Source organism: Ambystoma mexicanum, chromosome 2q (genome assembly GCF_040938575.1).
Source record: "Ambystoma mexicanum isolate Mex_15411 chromosome 2q, UKY_AmexF1_1, whole genome shotgun sequence".
In the NCBI taxonomy this organism is placed as follows: domain Eukaryota; kingdom Metazoa; phylum Chordata; class Amphibia; order Caudata; family Ambystomatidae; genus Ambystoma; species Ambystoma mexicanum.
Window position 1 is genome coordinate 1,330,244,258 of NC_090924.1, and position 22,942 is coordinate 1,330,267,199.

Here is a 22,942-nt window from a genome sequence, read left to right on the forward strand (position 1 = left end):
CTTACCGCCGTCGTACGCCGCCCTAGGTGCAATTCCGCCACCCATCTTAGCGGTCACCGTAATGAGCGGTCAGCGCAAATTACGGTCACCGTAAATATACGGAAACGGAAGTAAAAACATGGGGCCGGAACGGGAAACAGCACGCCGTACACCTATAAAATCAGAATCCCAACACAACCATTAAAAATCCGACCCTGAGACACATCCCAACCCGTTAGCCACCCCAGTTAAAAAAATAAATATGGGAAAAGTTGCTAAAAAAGCGTACGATCGCAAGCGGCAGGTCCACTTCTCCCATGAGGAACTCACCGTGCTCACAGAGACCCTCCAGGAGAATGCTGCCGTCGTCTTCTCGACGCAAATGACCAGGACGGCACTTGCGAACAAGAAGGCCATATGGGCCCTGGTGGCACAGCGGGTAAGTGCGGTGGGGACCGCACCCCGCAACCCACAGCAATGCAGAAAGCGATGGGACGACTTGCGGATACGCGTCCGGAGCATACTTTCTGCCAACCGAAACATTGCCACAGCTACCGGGGGAGGATCGGAATCACCCATCAAGTTGACTCCCTGGGAAGAAATCTGTGCCTCCACCATTGGAATGGAGAGCATAGAGGGAGTCGGAGGGATGGAGAAAGGAGTGCAGACATCCGAAGAATCAGGTAGGTGGCCCAAATAAAACAATGCTAAATCCACAATGTCCAATCATGTGAAGTACCATGTGTCCCCATAGTGCAATAGAAACACATGTCCAGGAGAACGTCCACATACAATGCCATGATAGCGCCCTTTAAAAGTCAGATTAAATACATAAATAAGTAAAATTCCTAAAAACACCCTCTACATGTGCAGCATGCACACCCTAACTGCAGGCTGCAAAATAACTGCATCCTCAATCCACACAAAAATGAGACCACCCCCAAGGCCCTGACCCAAATCACCCTCAGGTACCACCCCAATGCATGTGATACATTGCCATTCCAATTTCCACAGACCCATAAATAACGCTCGCCCTCCTTTACTCCACCACAGGGTCCGATTCAAACGACGAGCTACAGGACACCCCTACCAGCACACCTGCAAAGAGGGCCAAGACCAACGGCCAAAGACCCTCCACCTCAGCTGCACGGAACAAGACACGGCAGCAGCACAAATCAAGTGGCAGCACACTGGAGGGGACTTCAACAGGCACCCCAGCAGCCAGCATGTCCACAACAGCAGCACCACAGGTCCCCCCAATGGATGCCACAGAAGGCACTGCTTCTGGTGGCAGCAGCACCATAGGTGACACTGCTTTCATGCCAGCATGCTCCGACACAGAAAACGGTGCTGTAGATGTAGGATCCATCCATGACCTGTCTCAATCCCCCTGTTTGTTTCATCCCGTACACCATGAGGAAACCACGCAGGGGCACCCACAAGATGACGACTGGCCAACCCCCCAAGGCCTGTGGCAAGGCAACATGAGGTGATCAGCCCCTCTGTGACACCACCGCAAATGGGCATGGCCCAGCAGAGGCAACAGTCCCTCGAGCAGATGATTGTGCAACAGCAGCAACTGGCCACGCTCCTCAAGGAGCATGCTGCTGAATGTGGGGGTTCTAAGGCAGCCATTGAAACATCTACTGAGACACTTAGGGCAGAAATGGAGCGAAGTACAGAGACACTAAGGGCACAAATGGAGGGAAGCACCGAGAGCCTGAGGGGACAAATGGAGAGAAGCACCGAGAGCCTGAGGGGGGAACTGCATGCGATGTCCAAAGACGTATGTGGTGAACCTGCCGCTGTGCGCCGTGTGCTCACTGAGCTCTCACAAACCCTTAGGGACATGCATGGACGTGAGCAGGCAGAGACATCATCCGTTGCAAGTTCCGTCCAGGGCAGCCCCCAACGTAGATCTGGGAGGAACCTGCGCTCCACAGGCAGGGGTGCCCCTGATACCCGGAGAGGGGGCTTGCAATAGCGTCTGCCCAATGACACTGAGCATCTTTGGACACTGGTGTTCGGGGGGGAGGTAGGAGGGTGGAGGGGGTGTGTTGTGCTTCTTTGGGTGGCGGGTCGATTGGGTGTGTAATATCATTTCACATTTGCTATACATTTCTTCATATTCATCCAATGAGATGTGTGGACATTGATCTTTGTGTACGAGGCCTTTCTTGGCGTACAGTCCACATTGTGCATGTTCCAGACACACACAGTGCCACAAGTCCCGTGTCCATGTAACAGCCACCAGGCGTGAGTGCTAGAAGCATGCATCTATGAGATTCTGACGAATTTCACGGGCCTCCTGTGCCTCGCGGACTCCTTGAGGTGCTGCCACATCCCCACCCTCATCATGACCATCTTCAGGTGCTTGCAGTTCTGCGTCAGGGGGCATGGCCACATTTCTACGTACGCACATGTTGTGTAGCATGACACATGCCATGACCATCTTTGCAACCTTCTCATGGCGGTACAGGAGTGCCCCGCCAGACCTGCTGAGGCAGCGGAAATGAGCCTTCAGTAGGCCGAATGCCTGTTCTATGACTACACGGGTACGTGAGTGGGCATGGTTGTAGTCCTCCTCATGCTGGTTCTGTGGGTTCCGGATTGGTGTAAGGAGCCATCTCTTCAGTGGATACCCGGCATCACCTGTATGTGGACAAAGAAGGATGTTTGTGGAATGACATTGCTACGTACGCATCCCCCCCCCTTCCTGCCAGGTCATTGACGCATCACCTACCCCACATTCACATGCATTAAATGAGACTCACCGAGTAGCCAGGATCGGTGCCCTGCGTGTCGCTCCATGTAGCGTGGTATTGTAGAGTTCCTCAAGACCATAGAATCATGGGTTGATCCTGGAAATCGGGCACAACAATGTGTAAAGATCCTGTTGGAGTCACACACCATTTGTACATTGATAGAATTATATTGTTTCCGGTTGCGGTACTGGACCTCCATGGCATGTGGGACAACCAATTCCACATGGGTGCAGTCGATGGCACCAATGCAACCCGGTATGCCGGCAAGTGCATGGAATCCCACTTTTGTGTTTGTAAGCTCCTGCTCCGAGCGTGGTAAAGAGATGTAGTCGTCTGTGTGCTTCAGGAAGGCATCAAGCACTTGGAATAGTGTCTGTGACAATAGTGGCTGTGAAATGCCATGCAACTGTCCGACTGTGTGCTGGTAGGTGCCTGTGGCCAGGAAGTGGAGTACAGACACCACCTTCAGTAGGGGTGGGATGGCGGTTGGGCTATCTATCATGCTGACAAGGTCAGCGTGTGTCATGTTGACAATGGCGGTTATGGTTTCCCGGTCCAAACGGTAGAGGGTGTGGATCTGCTCAGCAGTGAGGTTGAACGGATTAGCTCGGAGGCGTGGGATTGCGGGCTGCCTGCGTGGTGGTAGTGGCTGTGCTGGTGGGCCTTGCTGCCCCTGCCTTGCCCTCCTCCTCCTCCTCCTTCGTCTCCTCTGTGCGGCCGGTTGTTGTAGTAGTTGGTGTTCGTCTTCTTCTTGAAGTTGGAGTACTTGCAGTGCTATCAGGTCCCCCAGGCCCAACATCGCTAGTCCTGTCGGTAGCATTTTGGAGTGGGTGTGGTTGTGGGAGGGGTTTGGGTGTGCAATTTATGTGTTTTCAGGCTGTATAGCCTCCACCTGTGGTGATTCATTCCACCTGTGCCAGCTGCAGTAACTATTGGGCGAGCACGTCCCGCACACAACGCTGCAATTTGACGCATGGCATCTTGCAATTACAATCATGTATTTAATCCCGATGGCAGTGAAATATTGGTTTATATGTTAATTCTGCTATGGTCCCATTGTTTCACATACTATATTTGCAGTCGCGAACAAACTTGTGAAGGGTCAGTGGAATGTAGTACTCGATCAACGGTGGACCTTCATGCAGCACTGTACCGACGTTCACCGACGGGCGGGGAGACCCATTAGTGATTGGAGCCAGTTACCATTTTCACACACAGCCGCACTACATAGATGTATTTCTGAATTCAAGCGTTCACAGATGCCTTTTCGACGTGATGTTGCAAATGAGGAATTCGAAGGACATCGCTTTTGGTTTTCAACTAGCGGCGAGGAGACGCCCACAGGTCTGACTGGCAATATAACGTTCTATTGTTGAATGTCCTTGGGACAGGGCCCATGACGAGAATGCAATGATTGATATGAATTGAATGGGATGCGCAATAGCGTAGTGGACGATAAGGCAGGACGTTCCCAATTACATGTTATTTCACTACACTAGAAATCCGGCCAGGAGCACAGTGGATTTTGCAGACTGCATTACGCACAGACTCAATGGAAATTTCAAATGTTATGTGAGTAAATATTCAGGCGTTTTTATACCGGGATGAGGGAATGATGAATGGATGCATGGACAGATGATTTAATTGAGGGTTTGCCATGTACATGGCTTTTTGGAATCTATCCCCTTCCCCTGCGCTATGTGATGCAATGCTGCCATAGTGGGACCATCGTCTATCTGCCCTTGTTGAACCCTCCCTGTCTCGACGCGCCTTCAAACACTTGTGTCTATGCACGTTACCAATCCCATCTAATGGATTCTGTTTTAACAGACACATGCACACAAACACTCGTTTGTGATAGTGTATTCACCTCGATTTATATCGTTATGATTCGCAAGTGATTTTTGGGTGAAATTAATCCTTTTGAGTGGGCTAGCATGCATATGGTTGTAGATTTAGTGTGTTGAATGAAGTGAGTAATACATATGAAGTTCGAATGCCCATACTATTTTTATTTTTATTCATTTGGGTGACAGGTATCTCCTCCCCTTTTGCCGCTGCCATCTGTACGCCACTCCTGCAGATGGCTTCTATAGTCGACACCTGCAGCTTCGAGTTAATCAGTGGAGCACCATTACGATCTTATGGGACGATCGCCAATGGGCCACATGCCCTTACGCAGTACTAGTGGCTAGGAGCAACATCTCAAACTTTCAGCTGGACTAGTGCCTACTTCATGGGACGGCCCTGCGGTTCTAGGCTCTTCCATGTTGCCTTTTTGAACGTAAATGTAGCCCCTGTGTACCATGAAGGAACAGGGCGTCACACAAGAAGTAGCTGGTCATTTATTGCGGATGCAGCCCACAGTAATGAAAATTATTTGGGAGTTTATGAGCAAATAGCTGTATGGGCTTGGTGATTTTGATGTGCATTCAATTTATATTCAGATATTAACCGTGTAGCGTTATTCTTTGCTAGTAATGTAGCATATTCCGATTGGTGCCGCGGTGTATTGTGAGATGATCTGCATTGGGTTCCGGCTTCTGAGTAGAGTTGTGTGGTACTGTACTGGCCGCGTTTGCCTACGAAGCCCAGTTAGGTCAGGGATAGGGGCTGCCATTATGACTGTTTTTATGATGTCATGCTCAGGGGCGGGGGATTAGCTTTTGTGCAACAGATGCCGGTCAGCCAGGTGGATTGGTGGAATGATGGGATTATCAGAAAATGGCTGGTCACAGGTGCCTGTGTTTGCGTGCGTTTCTTGGAGGGCGACTGAGGTCAGGTCCATTGGAATTGCTTCTGTATTCGTGCCATCTGTGCCCTACAGCTCCCATTGGCCCCTCTTGAGATGAGCCTGGCTGCTCAGTCACTCTGCCAACTTGTGTGGTACATGCTTATGCTGATGGTTGGTTTGTCTACTGGCAAGAGTACAGGGCTGGTGCAGTCTCCCTCAGGATACTGCTTTGAATGTTGATTTACACTGGTGGCAAGCGATGGGGGACTATTGTTGTTTTGTCTCATGGAATATTTCAGTTCATTTTGGTGTACTTGAGCCTTCACATGCCTGTGCTGCATCAGTACGGCAATGGTGACATGCCAAATATGGATGGCCACTCACAAGCCACTTGGAGCCCCTGCATGCATTTGTTCGTTGGCATGCATGGGTGACTTGTACATTTCACTGGTTGCATAGTGTGACTACATTGCGCCTACGGGGAGTTGTGCAATGTGGGCAGGGAATGGAGTACAGGCACTCAGTAGGGCCATTTACGGTTGGTTCGCGATGCCGTAATTCTCGCCATGGCGGAATGGTACTTTCCGCCATGCTTGATGGCGTTGAGTAAATGTCCGCTAGGGTCAGAATTCGCGTACCGTTGCGCCATGGCGGTAATTACGGTTTTGCAAGGCGCGCGTGCGCGTACTTGGTGCAGTTAGCGTTGGCGTTCACTACGGTGTCGCTAATGGCATCGTACTTTACGGTGACGGGTCATAATCGCAACGAGCGGTATTCGATGGCGGTATTACATTTCCGCCATCGTTTTTCGAATTCCGCCAGGGTCGTAATGAGGGCCACTGTGTGCATTGCATTAAAAATGCAGACATTCATTACAAAACACACTTACCTTAGGTCTTTTCTTCAGGCAGAGGCACTTGGGTGGGAATTAATCCAGGTAGAGCTGGTGAACTTCAGGAGGAATAGAACAAGCAGAGGGAAAGTGCACCAAGCCAAACATGAGGGAGCGAAAGCCATTTAAAACAAAACCGATAACATGACATATTAGGGCTTGCTCTTAGAGTACCAGCCCTGCGGGAGGCAAGGGTGTGGACCTGGCACTTAGGAGTGGCCCTATAGGGTCGACTAGCCTTCTCCCCCCACTGGATCTGCCAATGTTCCTAAGTACAATGCAGAGCAACCGCACGTCTATAGAACTATAGATACCAGCGCCCACCTTGCATATAAAAGGAGCAAGATCTTTACAGCTCTGCTGCTCTAACGCACACCACCCCTGAGAGCTACCAGACAATATTCTACAGAGTAAATCAGTTTGTGCCCTCAAATAGGGTTACCTTAAATTGTCTGCACAATGTACATAGTTCTAAAGTTCAGGCATAACAAGAACTTGGCCAAGCACTCAGATCTCTTTCAAAACAGTGGTACTAGTGTACCGAAAAAAGTAGTGAAGCTGTGCTCTAAGCAACGTAGAGGGTAGGCCGAAGCCTAGTGCAACATATGACAAGGTGTTGCAGCTGGGGCATTGCAATAGTCTAAGTGACCAGTACCTAAGGCTCCGATTACAACTTTACACTTGCGAAGAGACATGAATGGACACATCCTCTATATAGAATGGTGAATATGGTCGTAAAAGGTAGAGGTTTGGTAAACAGAAAAAAGAAAAGTAGTAGAACACAACTCCTGACCGTTCCTGCTCACTTGAATCACTGTTTCTAACCCTGTCCCCTATACAATTTAAGAAAATGGTTTGGGGAGTGTAGGCGACATCAGGTGGCTGATGATGCGGGTGACATAACACTACCTTTAACCGTTATGACAATAACAATCATGCATGTAAAAACCATAAAATAAGCTCACGATTTTAGTTATCAAACATATTTTGGGCCTCATCACGAGTTGGGCACTGTAAGTGACTCGGATCAAGCAATCCCACTAAGTCAGTGCCTTGTCTCGGATGCCCAAGGGAAGCCCTTATTTATGTATTTTTATGGCAAGTTATAATCTAGATGATGAACCCTTGTATAACACCCCTCTCTTAGAATCCCCTGTATCCCACTGAGCCAAAAAGTAGATTTGTTTTGCAAATTTAAAAGGTTTATTTGAAAATGTAAACAATATATATATATATCACACTTCTATAAATAAATTGATAATGGATAGTACACTTGTGAATATGAGTAGTAATCAGCAAGAGGTAATCCTACAGTAGCACAGTTCTTGGTTACTTATGAATAGGAACAGAAGAATAAGGTGGGAAAGAATGCTTTATATGGTTCAAGGAAACGCAATGATGAATGAAATGCAGTACAGAAAATAACTTGATATGGCTTCAACAAAAGACAATGTAATCACTTTTCATTGACAATTCACTCCCCCCCATGCAATGTAAGAAATGGAAGGAGAGCACACAGTCTTGAAGAATCCCAACAAAATGCAATACAAAATGCAGTTCCCCTCCAGCAAGCTTAGAGGAAAACAGGTAGAAGTTTGAAACACAGGCCCAAAAGGCTTTGAATGTGATGACAATGAAGTGAGAAATGTGCTAAAAATGCTTTTAATTCCCGCTAGAGGTTCAGGGTGGGTGATATCTAGTTTATATTAGTTCAGGCTCACTTTTGCAATGCTCTATGAGTAACCAGCAGGTTAAAACGAATTTTAGCAGAGGAAAGCAAGAAGCTGCTGATTTTTACACATGGCTGAAATTGTGCAAAATGTCAAATCGCAGAAAATGTAATCGCGTGCGTCGAGCGTACTTACGGAGGCCCTATAAGAAGTAGGAAGTCGGTTCTAGGTTTCTTGGAAAGCCTAGAATCTTAGCTTTAAAATGACAGTTAAAAACTCGCTCCTAGCACACACGGTTGCGGATATACGGCCAATATAGTCAAGGTAGTTTTTCGGATTTTAAATTTTAAAGCTCAGAATGACAGATGACAGTTTTCAGTCTTAAAGATGACAGAATGACACAATTCTATGAGGCAGTTCTAATAGGCTAAAATAGTTTGGATTAGATTATTTTAAACTAAGAGATTGGTTTTGGCACAGTGAGTACTCACACTATATTTTTGAAATAAGCCGTCCAGGTCTGGTCAGGTTGGATGGGACTTCCGGCGGGTGGTTCTGAAGTCCCGGCTATCTGGGTCAGCTCTGCTCTCTGGGTCTGTCAAGCCCCGGTTCTGCTCACAACAGTCTGGTTTGTGGTTCTCTCTGGTTCCGGATACAGCACTGCTTTCTGGATACTGCTACAGGTCTTGCAAAAGTTCTTGGCAAAAAATTCAAACAGCTCGCCCGGCTGTTGAATAGTTTGGTTGGTTTTGAGGCCTGCTGAAGAGGATTCAGCTTGTGGATTCAGGCCTCTCTGCTACAAATTCTGGAGTTAATTTCTGGTCTCTGGAGATCGATGGATTTGAAGTCTGGATCTCTGGATGTGAAGTCTGAAGTCTCCCGGCAAAGCGTCCCGCAAGAAAGTGGAAAGCGAATGTCCCTACCTCTCCTGCACTGTCTGCTTTTATGTGTTTAGAAAGTGGGTGTGTGCGTGACATGACTGAGCCTGCCCCTCTCTACTTGTCATTGGCCCAATTCTCCCCTCTCCCATGATTGGGAGAAGGAAATGGATTGTCATCATGATGAGGTCTGTTTATGGGTCAGAGGATCCTCTCCTGGTCAATTTGCCCACAAATCTATATTTGATTCAAATGCATATTTCCCAGATACACAAGTGGTTGACATTACATGTACATATGAGCAGTGCCAACCAAAGTGGCCCAGAAAAGTGGCCCCTGCTTTTGGAATTCAACGTAGTTATGAAGGGGTCTGAAGCCTTCTGAGCACAGCTCAGCAAGATTAACTCTGCCTCGAGGATCAGAAGAGCTTTGTTTCCCGCAAGCCGATGTGTGAAACCAAATGTCCCATCTCATGGATTGATTGGCGGCTGCGAATTCTGGTCCTCTAATTCATGTGCCATTTTCCATTTTGTCCTGGAGGGACCCTCTGCTTTCTTCAAAGCCTAGGGTCCCCTCTTATCGAAGCTTGTTCAGTGTTGTCTCGTTTATTTGCTCTTTTTGTCCTTTTCTTTGCCCCCAGAACTCCAACCCTTTTTTGACAGTGATGATGTCAGCTGGGCCCATGATGTCCTCCAGGGGTGTTTGGGTCGGCAGGATGGGCATCTTTCTTCCAGGTTCTCTGTATGGAGGAATAGACCACATGAGATGCAGTAGTATCAAGAACCAGTAACCCAAGAACCCAAAAAGGGTCCCAACCCTTAATTTTATACAAACCGACTTCCATTCAGGAAATCCTCAAGTGCTGATTTGGCTCTGCTAGGAAACTTATCAGCGAAGAGAAAACTGAAATCTCGCAAATTAAGGCAAGGTGAATCTCACTTTGACTCAGGAGCAATCAGGAGGCAATATACCAACCCAAAAGGCCCTCCATAATTAACTTCTTGTAAGCGGTTTCCAACGGAGTAAAGCTCAAATGAAGTCCATTGGTTGCACTGACTCTGACATGTTTGAGTCACTCTGAAAGATATAAAGAAAACAATAGAAAAGGATTATCCGCACAATGAAATTCAGTGTAACATGTTAATTAAAACATACTTCAGTGTTATTAGAATAGTGCTGAACACGGAGAAGGCTAAACACTGTGAATACTACTTGAGACGTTTACAAACCTATTGCACTGGACCATACCTGAGCATATCAAAGAAGGCGAGAAGGAATTGCATTAGAAAAATAATGAGACCACTTATGCAAAGAGCCTGCTCTCAGGTTAAAGGGCTGTTGACACGTTCATGGAGGTGCCACCAATTTCTAGCTTTTTATTACAGAAAGGGAGTGCCAGTCTCTGAAGAAAAAGAGGTGAGTGGGGCTTGGCAAGAGGACCCAACATGGTGGCTTTTCAGCAGGTTGGTGAACTAAAGCCTGGGAGTGTGCAGGCACACAATGGGAGAACAGATCAGGGAACTGAATTAAAGTGTTAGTCGGAACTCTTGGTCATGTTGGCCAAGGCTGCTCTTGCCTGAATGGAAGGGCCGAGCAGGGAATACCTCCATACAACCTCCTTTTGCGCATGGAGGAAAGGGACTAGGTGAAGGTTGGTTGATATAGGCAATTGTTCAAATCTAGCTGTAATCTGGTTCAAATCGTTTCTTGGCCCAAGAAGGTTCAAGAGAGCCCTGTTAAATACCCAATCCTTGAAGACAGTGCTCATGCCCCAGCGGAACACTCTTGCATGCATGTCAGGGATGGTCACAAGCACCTTTGGAAACCTATCGAAGAGTCGGCCACAAAAACAAAACAGCAATCTAAAAGTGAACACTACCCATGCACAATACTACCTGAGGATATAACAACACCAGATAATAGTCTATCAGTAAATCTTTACGCACACACATCTCAAGCTCAACCACTGTTTAAAAGGCATCCTGTTTGGAACCTCAAATTGCCCATGTTGGGCAGATCCTGGAAAAGCGGTAGGCCACAAGACTAGTGAACCACATAAAGCAAGGAGTATGTTGCCACAAACACTATGCAACTATATGAAGAACCGACTCTTTGACACATCCTAACATCCCATGTTATGCACAACACATCCACGCTAAGAGAGAGTGGTGCATTCTCAAGATCTGCAGACATCACATAACAAACATCGCCACCACGCACACGCATGTGGCAAAAGGAATTAGCCCGCAACATTTCACGGATAGCATAGAAGTACTAAAATAACTACCTGGAAGTGAAGGTCAGGTGCGCTTTCAGACTTCACTCTTTTACCCCCACGTGCAAGCAAAATTAGCAACTCCACGCCAGGCCTTGCAGGTCTTTGGGCAAGCCTCTTTTCGCAGTTGGTAAAAATGAAGACCAGATCATTCAATACTCCAGAGGGGGTAGGGGGAAGGGGAATAGATGGTGGGTGAGGGAGGAGCAAGTGGACTACCAGAGATAATGGGCCTCATTACGAGGTTGGAGGTAGCCATGCTGTTTTTACTGGTATGGCTACCCCCAAACTTGGCTCTGGCTCCGGGTCTTGCAAAAGGGGAATTACTGGGCCATTCCGACCTGGGCGGACCCGATAGTTGCCCTTGCACGGGAGCCGGAGCCGGTACGTCCCCATTCTCATTTGAGCCCCCATAGCCCATAGAGCTCAAATGGTAATGGGGACGATGGTAGCAGCGGTACCGTTCATAACGGTACCGTTTCTACCATCCAGTTCTGCTCGCGGTGCCTCTCTGCACGCCTGTTCTGACCAGTAGTAACTCGTAATGTGGCGGTACAGTGGCAACGGTGCCGGCAGCACTACCGGCGCCGTTGTCACTGTACAGCCACAATCGTAATGAGACCCAATATATTTAAAAAACGGGTAGAAATGCAAGGGCTGATGTTTTTCCCCCTCACAAAAAGAAACAGGAACATCTGCCACAACCCCCCAAATCCCAGCGTATCATTCTTCCTGCAAATCTCCCACATTCGTATTATGTTTCATTTTATTTGATATTTGATTCATACTATGCTTAAATGTGAATCAGGGCCGGTTTAGGGTGCACAACTCTACCGACAGACAGAACCTTGCAGACAGGGCACAGGCCCCTACTATCTGCAAACACTTGGACGTGGAAGAAGATCACACCGGTGACTGCATGTAGGGCAACCAGCACAGACACACTCTGTAAAGTAAAGCCCGTGGCATGATTGTCACCACACCACAACTAGCAGACATCCTTGAACCGAGACAACCTGCAGTGTCAATAAGCAGTGGAAATGACAGCCATTGCTCTTTAGAAAAGCTTTGCAACATAATATTACATAACAGCGCGCCATGATGACGTGCTCCTCGCTTTCATTGGCTGAATGGTTCCTCTCCTGTAATACGTGTGTCCACGCTATCAGCAGGCGTCCTCTGAGCTGAACTCTGGACTCAGTGCCCGGGGAAATAGCTAAGTACAGAAAGGCCATCGCCACACGAATAGACACAGAGGCCCTCATTACGACCCTGGCGGAGTTCGTGGTGCAAAATGCACCATGGAGCACGGCGGAAAGCTGCCGATACCGCCCTGGGGGTTGGCGGATTTACCGCCCCATTCCGACCTTGGCGGGGCGGTAAATCCCCATTCCCCATTTTACCCTTCCCCATTCCCATTTTTGCCCCATAGGGTATAATGGGAGTGGGGAAGGCGTTAATTACGCCACCGTAAAATACGGCGGTGTAATTAACAACAAGGTCCCGTAGCGCCATGGAACGGGAACTCGTAGTAGGGCGGAAGGGTCCGCCGCGAATACCGCTGGCGTAAACCCACTCCACCAGGGTCGTAATGAGGCCCAGAGTCTGGGCAGTGTTTCCATGTTCCATTCACTGATCCTAAGCTGCCACCATAACTGGCTCTTTCTGCTTAATTTCTGTTATATATGGACAGGGCTTTAAGTGGGGTAAGAAATCGAGGGGGGGCCCTCATTTGGGGGCGTGGCTTGTAGGAGGGGCGTGGCCTAAAAAGTACGCAAATCGTAGGGTATACACACAAATATATATAAATGTGATATATTTGTGTGCGTACCTTACTATGGTTTGTGTACTATGCAAGCCATCTTTTCTAAACATAGAAATATGTAACATATTTCTACGTTTATAAAAGATGGCTTGCAAAGTACACAAACCATAGTAAGGCATGCACACAAATATATCACATTTATATATATTTGTGTGCATACCCTACGGTTTGCCTAGTTTTCAGGCCATCTTTTTTAAACATTTCGGGTTTATAAAGATGGCTTTGAAACTACACAATTCAAGCCATCTTTTATAAAGCTTTGACTACGGACAAAATTGTCGTCGGCAAAGCTTTATAAAAGATGGCTTGAAATGTGTGAGGAATCCCCAGGTTCTCCAAGGTTAAAGACGCCTCGGCGACCTGTGGAAACAAAGGGACAGTAACTGCCTCTGGTGACCTCTCGCGCGAGGGGTCACCAGATGCAGTTACTATTACTGACGGAAGTGGCAGCCAGTCACAGCGCCGCTGTGGCTGGCTGCCACTTCTGTCAGCTTGCCTGACTTCATTGCAGGTGCATCTCCCGTTGCGGCTGCGGCCGCGACGGGATAATGCATCCCGCCAATGTTGCAGTAGGACGGGGGCCCCGCCAGGGCCCCGGCTCAGTCCCACTTTTTGGAGACTGCCGGGGCCCGGCCCCGGCAGGCCCCGGCCCACTTTAAGCACTGGATATGGATCTTTTCTGAAAACCTGGGTTTATGCATTTCCTATTAGCTGCAAGTGAGGGCAGCAGTAAAACGTGGACTTTCGTGCTCACCACTCTTAGGTTACAAGACCATTGTTCATTGATCTACAGAATACTTGCGGGGTCGGTCCATAATCTGCCAGCTCAGGGAATGGAGCATCTCCACTCTCAGCGACAAGTTTCACAATGTTGTGTGGACAAACTCCAGAGTGATATGGAAGCCTTGGAAAACACTCGGCTTAAGAAGAAGAAAATGCTTCCAAATACAACTATACATGAGTATACTTCTAAAATAAATAAATAAATAAAAAATAAATAAATAAATGCATTACTCAAAAGTAATAGTTAAAAAAAACAAGTGCTATTCCACCAGGCTCAGAGGAGGGTCTCTGGTTACATGACAATCCCTCCCTCCTACAGTTTTTTTACGCAAAATGGTGACTAACTCTGACTTCCCTAGCTTTTTCCGAAAAACGGTGACATCTTAAGATCTTGTTAACATTACTTCCATCGTATTGCTCAGAAGAGGGTCTATGTTCACGTGACCTGCTCCCCCTCCTCCAGCTTTTCCTGCCAAATTGAACTCTTGTTTTTCCCCTAACTTATGCTGCTCTTCCACCAGGCTCAGAGGAGTGTCCCGACCACGTGACCAGTTCTACCTTCTACAGCTGTTTGTGCCAAACAGTAACTAGCACTGCCACCTCCAGCTTTTAATGACAAATAATTACTGCTTAATGGCTTGTGTTTTCCTTCTCTTGCAGCGCCCTTCCACCAGGCTCAGAGAAGTGAGCGTGGTCACGTGACCAGTCCAGCCTCTTCTAGCTTCCACTGCCAAATGGTGACTACTTAAGGGCTTGTTTGTCCCCTTCCCTTGCAGTGCTCCTCCTCCAGGCTCAGAGGAGGGGGGAGGAACAATGCAGATATGTGCACGTGAATGTCTCAAAGAATCTTGATGGGAAATTGAGTTGTATGTGAGTTTAAATCATATAAGAAGGAGAAGCATACTGATCTGAGAAATACTACACTGCTATATTCAGGGCCAGGCCCAAGTTGACTATTATGCTTTTAGTCAGGCTGGAGAGATTACTAACCAGATCCTAGAGGATATCGTGGCAAGAAATGTGCAATTTTGCAGCATAAAAAAACAAATTGTGCAACACAATAAAAGTGTGTTATTTTTTGTGCACTGGAGGGAGTGGGAGAACCAGGGTGTAAGAGCCAAGGAAGTTAGGTGAAATTGTTGAGGTTGCTGCGCTGCGTTATTTGACTTGCAAGCCAATAAATAAATTACCTCTGTTTCCCATCTTCAGAATGAACAAGTGAGACTGATTTCTTCCCCAATGATATGCTTGCAGTTAGGCTGGATATGATTTCTACAGGATATTGTGACACGAAATTAACTTTTTTGCAGCATAAAACAGGCAAATTGTGCAGCAGAAAATACATTTTTGCAGCACTTCTTAGGCAAATGTTTGAAGGGTTTGAGAGAACAAGGGTGTAAGAGCCAGTGATAAGACAGAGGCATTTTGTGTGTCTGTGTGTGTGTATGTGAGAGGCTGCAAGAGATCCAGGTTGTCACAATGTGCACCTTTGCTGTGTTTTCAGTACTATCAATATAAAATAAAGAGTCCCACATATGCCAGGCTTGACAGAACAGCACTAGTGTCCGCAACCTTTTGTGTTTGGCATGCGTGTCAATTCTATATTATATATCTTTTTTAAATTTCCCACTTTTGATGGTGAAAATATTCTCCTTATATGCTCTCCTAATTCCTCAGTCATTCAAACCCCTTACACTCATCAGCACCACTCAAACTTGCCAATTCTTCATCACAATGTACACTTCCAAACCTCTCACCCTGCAAGTTATGCATATACTCACTAGCAATGCCAAGCCACAATTCACACTCAATAGTCCCCTGTGACTGTCCCAGCCGGGCTCCCAACTCACACCACTCTCTAGTTCCTCACACACTATCCAGTCCTTCATTCTTTTCCAGTATCTCTTTTCCCTAGTCTGCCCTTTGTTACCCAATCATATTCTCCTTCTGCATCTCACCTCCTTTCTCCCAGTCTATTGTGTTCTCCCTCCCAATCTACTGCTCACGCCCCCTTTTCCCAGTAACTCGACTTCTGACCCACGGCTCTCTTTGGTCCAATGCTCATTGTTCTCTCTCTGGCCAATTACTTATTCCCTTTTTGTCCTCTAGTCCAACACTCATCACTCCCTCATTGGCTCACTTCTGCCTCGCTGGCTCACCGCCCACTCTCTTTGCTCTAGTCTAACACTCATCACTGCCTCTCTGAACAATTGCTCCATCACTGATGCACTACCATCTCTCTGGTCTCTGTTCCAATGACCACCACTCCCTCTCTGACCAACCACTCCCTCTCTGACTAACCACTCTCTCTCTGGCCAACTGCTCACTGTCCCACTTCTCCCTCGCTACCCCACCACTCCCTGTCTGGCATTTGTTCCAATGATCACCTCTCCCTCGCTGGCCAACTGCTAACTCACCGGCCCACGTCTCCCTCACTATCCCACTGCTCCCTCTCTGGCCTCTGGCCCAACAGTCATCGCTCCCTCTCTGGCCCACCATCCCTCTGCTGTCCACTCCTCCCTCTCTTTCCCACAGCTCCCCTGTCTGGCCTGTGGCCCAAAGCTCATCGCTCTCTCTTAGGCTGCTTCTACTTCTCTGGCCTCTTACTGACCACTCCTACTCTTTTCTTCACTCTGTAAGTATAAGTATTTTATTTTTTTTAAAAGCAGTTTTTGTGTTTAAAAAAATGCAATTGCTGTAAAAACAGCTGCTTTTGTAGATTTTAAAAACCCAGTGAATTTCGCCTGGTGGGGTTCCGACTAATGCTGTTTTTGTTTACATGTTTTGTATTCTGCTGGCTTAATAGAGTTAATTAGAAATAGGCTTAAACTGCTAAAAGTATATCCATGTTACATAAACAACAGTTTGGTCAAACAAAAGATGATCGAGCATGTGAATTTCCATTGTATTAAGGGCACACACCTGTGCTGGTTATCTCTTGGAGACCGTGTAAGAGACGTTGTGGGGATAGGTTTGCTTGGACCTGCTTGGATCATTGTACTAATTAGGAGGACTCCAATCCTCCTCACTGAAGCCATAGAATCTTCCACTCATTGTAGTGAAGTCAATTGACTACAAACCTATACAAGTTCGGGATAAATGGGATGGTTGACGTAGTTTTGGATTGCTTGGGGATGGTGTGTTGTCCATTTCTGTGCTCTCTCCGCAGTGCTCCTATTAAATATTTACCAAAATAAGTTCATCTGAGAGTCCAGACAAGCATCTGTTTGTTCCTTGCCAAGTGGCCAACACTTCCTCCTCCATCTGTTTGTGCTGAACAGTGACTAGATCTGCTCCTCCAACTTATCATGACAAACAATGACTCCTTAAGATCTAGTTCTTTTTGCCTTCTCTTGCAGTGCTTTTCCAAGAGGCTCAAATGAGTGTCACTGGTCATGTGACCAGCTCTGCCTCATCCAGCCAATCAGATGTCACCTGCTCCTCCTTATATCCAGCCTTGCCTTGGGTCCTCATCACCAGCATCCTCAGCTAAGGACAGTCAAAGACAAGAAAATGACCTCTTCGTGACTGTTTGTCATGTTGGCCACTCGCCAAACAAACATTATAATGTGTCCCCTACAGACACAGTTCATTTCCACACTCATCGGGACACAAACTCACAAATGCTCAACAAACCAATTCACCACATATTCTCTCAATCTCGCCCATATCACTCTCGATAACAGGCCATCTCCACCACCACACCTCTCTCACAAATGAATGCTCATGAATGCACACTCTGCCATTCACCACACTGCTGACATTGCCAATGTCATCACCACACAACTATCTCAATGCCATTTCTACCACAGAAACATGGCTCTCCCCCACATATTTCACATCCTCATCCCAGAATCCAACATGTCGCCTGCACAGAGAACGGCAGGGGGAAGCGTGATACTTATCCAAAGATCAATCAGTATTTGTGCATGCTCAGCCAAACATACATGAACACCTTATAGCTTCTATGATGTCACCTTCCACTACCACATGAGCAGACGGTCACATTCCATGTGATCTACTGCACAGCTAACAGGTGTGGGACATTCCACAATGACATTTCACCCCACCATCTCAGCATCAATCACACATTTAACGCATGTTTTCCTTGGTAACTTCAATCTGTCAGGGACCAAAGTCACTAAAAGCAACAGGCGTGTTTTCCTCTGTTGCATTGATTCCCTGGACATAAAACAACATGTATTAAACTCTACCCATATTGCAGGAAACATACTTGACCTGCTCTTCTCAGCATCTACCCATACAATGTATTCATCCCATGCTACTTACCTGGACAGACCATGCTGTCATACACATCCTCATTAAATATAATACTATAACTCAAACTAGCAGCTCTAACCAGCCTTACTTGCTCTAACATAGATGCTCTCTTATCAACTCCCAACCAATCATCATCTTCTGAACATTTATCGTCAACACAATCCTGCAGTTCTGCTAATTTCTGAGTCTTAGCAACCAGACTGTTTTATTTTGCCCATATCTGATCTCTACAAAGTAGCCATGCAGAGAAAGAATGAAGAAAGTAATCATTAGAGAAATCCCCACATTGAGTCACTCTGGAAATATTGCAGAGGCTGATGGGCAAGAGGGGGGTTGCAACTCTGATATGTTTTCCATGGATCAACACAAGGTCGTTGTTCAATGCCAATATCATTGCCAGGAGGAATTTTTCACATTCATTCCATTTCGATAGGTCGTACTGTCTTATTTGTATGAAATTACCTAATTAACCTGGTTATGCTTCTGATATAAGACCGCAGTAAGATATCTGTCACAAATCTGGTTTCTAGGTCGAGCAGGAAACTTAGGGCAGACTCCTTTTCAGTTGTTTCACAGTCCCTGTTTCTGAGTCCCTTCACTCCCACTTCGCCCCTTCCTTCAATGGATAGTCCATGGGTAGAGTGATCTATGTGGAATTCTCTATGGATTTATGACAATTATTGGTCAAGGCCAGGAGCCTTAAAACAGTCAAACAGATTTGTGGGTGTTTTCAGCTGCATTAAAGCATCAACCTCCAATGTCCTCCACTTTGACTTCACGACATAGAACATTTACTTTGGTTCTGCACTACTGTGCTTTCTAAAGAGATACATTTGCAGCTGCATCCCTTATTGTGCCAGTACTTGACAGATCTCCAAGTGTTCTTGCACAGTTTTACTTTTTATTAGTAAGCCACCTACATAGATCAAGATCCTTCTTTCTACAAGTTCTGACATGGCTATATATAGAAATATATTGAATTCATGTCTACTGTTAGTGTAACCAAACTGTGCATTAGTCCATGCATGCCCCTGACCCCTAAATGTAAAGGCACATTTATATTGGTGTGGATAGATCCACCACCTTCAAAACCAAAGTCACAGATTTAGTATAAATCTAAAACTGTGTTGTGCCTCCTGCAAGTAGTAGCTGACATGTAACCTTTCTGAAGACACAGTGGGCCGGATTCACAAAGCATTTTTAAAAGGAGCTTTCCCATTGAAAATGCTTCATGAATCAAGTCCAATGAGCCTCATTACGAGTTTGGAGGTAGCCATGCCCTTAATAAGGGCATGGCTACGCCCAAACTTGGGTCCGGGTCCCGCAAAAGGGGACTTACCGGGCCAATCCGACCTTGGAGGGGCCGGTAATTCCCATTTGCGAGATCCGGACCTGGTACATCACCATTCCAATTTGAGCCCCCGTAGGGCTCAATGGGAAGGGGGATGATGGTAGCAGCGGTACCATTAATAAAGGTCTGCTCGCGGGTGCCGCTCTGCACGCCTGGTCTGACCAGGCGTCCAGAGCAGCACCCGCAAGCAAATTCGGAATGTTGCGGCGAGGTAACAATTGCGCCGGTAGTACTACCGGCACCGTTGTTGCCTTACCACAACACTCCTAATGAGGCCCAATGTTTTTGGTGTTATGAAACACAAAGGGTCAATTTTCCAGGTCTGGAGGAGTAGGTAAACTGGTGGTAAAAAAATGGCAGACCACTTTTGCTTTGCCACTACATTGTTCAGTTTTCTGGTGAATGTTCACTCATTTATCAGTAGGATTTGGAGAGCTGAATATATTTGACATTTAAACCTGCTACTATGAGTATTGTGATAACAACCTTCAGTTATTTCACCAATGATAGGATTTGTTAAGTTCACTTACATTTATTTTTTAAGCATCCACCATTCCAATAGAGTTAGCATGAGCTACAACTACACTTTGGAGATCTTTGTTGTCATGCAATATCCGAATGGTGTTGTCTTTAAAATTGGAAGTTGAATGTAGAGAAAGTCCTTGTTGCTGAGTTGTATTATTTCAATGAATCAAAGTTTCTTTATTAACTGAGGTTTATTCTTTTCGTATCTTTATGAGCAAAATATATTGTCAGGTATTTCCAGTAATAATGACTTCTTCTTTTATTGGGACACGAACAGTATATGGTAGCAATTAAACTGACTGAAATTGTTTCCAGAGATCCATCGAATCCATGGGGTTTCTCCCGGATTCTGGACCAGACTTTGCTGTTAAAAAAATCCAAATGTATTGCTAATCAATGGGGTATGTAATTGCCAATATTACAATCAGGACTATCCTATCTTACATCCCAGCAATTATGTTTGATTGTTTTGATTGTAATTGTGATCTTCAACATTAACTTGCTAGTTATTAGGTCTTTGCATCTATAGTATCAAGACCAAATTCATATTTGTCTACCAGATGTTGCCATCTTTCTGCAATTGTCTAAGCATATCTTCACTGCTGATGCTTTTTTCTTGAGTTAACAGACTTTTGTGAAAACCTGGGTTGTATTTGAACAGGGAATAATATGAGCGTTCCTTTCCTTTGTATAGTAGCTAGATTGCTTATTTTATCTCCTGAGTTGACATCGACCCTCACTGTAGATTCAAAGTTTTTACATCCACGAGTGGAACCACTCATTGTTTGGGAGAAGATTTATTTTCACAGGTTCACAATTTCCTTAACAGATATGATGGTGATGTCAAGAACTTCAATAGTTTGAAAAGGAATTTCCACACAATCTGAATGTTTCTCAATCCGGTGAAATGCATATTATAAACAGACATAATCGGCACTTCCTGTTAATTTGAGTGGGAGGCGGATTTAAGTCCACAGGAACAGCTTCTTTCAATCTATCAAAAGTGAAAGCATTCAAAGTAAATTGTTTCCTAGTAACAATGCTTTGTCCTGAGGTTCCATGACTATCATCAGATAAGTGAGTCGAGGTTGCACTATTTGAATTTCTAATTATGTGACCTCATCTACTTGAATTTCATTTCCATCAAAGTTGTGTGATTCTCCAAGGAGGGGTTTGTGGGCAATTCAATGATTTTCACCTCTTCCTTGGTTCAAAGTGTTAAGTACTTCTCGAGAGATCAATGCTTCCTGAGACTCTGTATCCACAAGAACCAAGAAGTCACACAGCCCTGAACCTGGATCAGTTTGGGAAAAATCTCTCACCTTACAGAGAAGGGGTAGATTAGTGGACAACTCTGAATGTATCTTTTTGAAGTGTTTTCCCTCTGTGGGCATTTTCCTCAATTTCCAGTTCTGGTGGGTTGGTCAATGACTCTTGTTGGAATAAAAATACATTTTGAAATCACAAATGGAACAGCCCACCCCCTTCATGTTCCAGGTCAGTGACCCTGTTTTGGGGTGCAGTCTCTAGAAACATCTCGAGATGAAAGTCCAACTTCTTTAGATCTAGCGGTAAAATGTATGTTCTATTCTTTTTTGTGGTTCTCATGTCTAGAGATTTCTGGGCAATGTTATTTTTCTTTTAAGGTATCTGTCACTCTCTTATTAAGTTTGATTCAGTCTTCCTTTGGCATTGCCAAAACATATTCGTAAAGAGAATATTCTTGACTCTATCTCCACTGAGCTCTCCTCTTTCTAAAATGTGATTGTTACATTTTCCTCTTCACTGTATTTAACTGTCTTCGTTGTATCTGATTTTGACTGAAGGAATGAATAGGTGTCACTATTTGCATCTACCAATTTTTACGGTGTGCAAATTAAGCTTCCTCTAAGGCTTAACATATCTTTCCTACCATATCATCCTTTTCCTCTTGTTATTGCACATTTTCATTTGATTTGATTCAGTTTGAACAGCATTTCTAGCATCATTAGAATTAGGATTTCCCGGTTGGAAATTCATCATTTTATCAATTCTCTCTGTCAGTGGTTTTACCTGTCACTTCAAATGAGCCTGTACCTCCTTTGCAACCCAATTGTTTTTTCTAAGATAGGAATTCTGGTAATAATCTGTTTTATGTATTGCTTGGCCTTTGCTAACCCTGAGCCTGGGATCTGTTATCTTGAAACATAAGAAGTTGTCTTGGTAACTGGTTGCAGGAAGAGGTGATCGGTAGCTGTCTAAGGAGAAATGTTGGCTTGGATTTGCCTTGGAGCCTGATCCTGACTTCTGATTATCTCTCTCTGGTTGAGGATTAATACACTTTAGCCCTTGATAGGCCTTGATAGGCCTGGAAGACATGTATAGAGGACTAATGCAAGTCTATCGTGTCTACCATGTATTTTGCATGCCAGGTGGAGGGCTAGTTAATTGGCTTTGACCAGAGGTTATTCTTTGCCTGTTAGTATATTTAACAGCAGAGGAGTCGTTTTTTTTCCACCCTGTCTCTAAGAAAAGTGGAGGAGCACTATTCACCTCAGCTACCTAAATGACGGCCGCACCAGCTGTCTACATAGGGCTCTTTTCTTTATTTTTCAGAGCTGTTGGGTTCTGTACCTCATACATTCATGTAGCTTTGTTGTAATCCATTCCAATTCCTATGTACTCGAATTCAGATGACCAGCAAACTCCACCCTTGCCGCCCCATTTGACGCATCATTTTCAGATTGAACAGTGGCTATGCTAGGTTATTTTCACAAACTCAAATGGGGTCCTCCACCTTGTTTCCTTTCGCTCATTGAATTCTGTATGCCATAAGGGAATGTGTTAGCTATAAGATACATGTAACCCTGCATCTAATGTTTGGGTCTGAAAACAGAACCCTGGATTTGTGTTCCTTGGCCTAGGAAAACTAAATGAAAAAATGAAAATAACATTGTACTTACAGTTTTATAATTGATTCTGGGTAACTTACATGTGAAGACAAA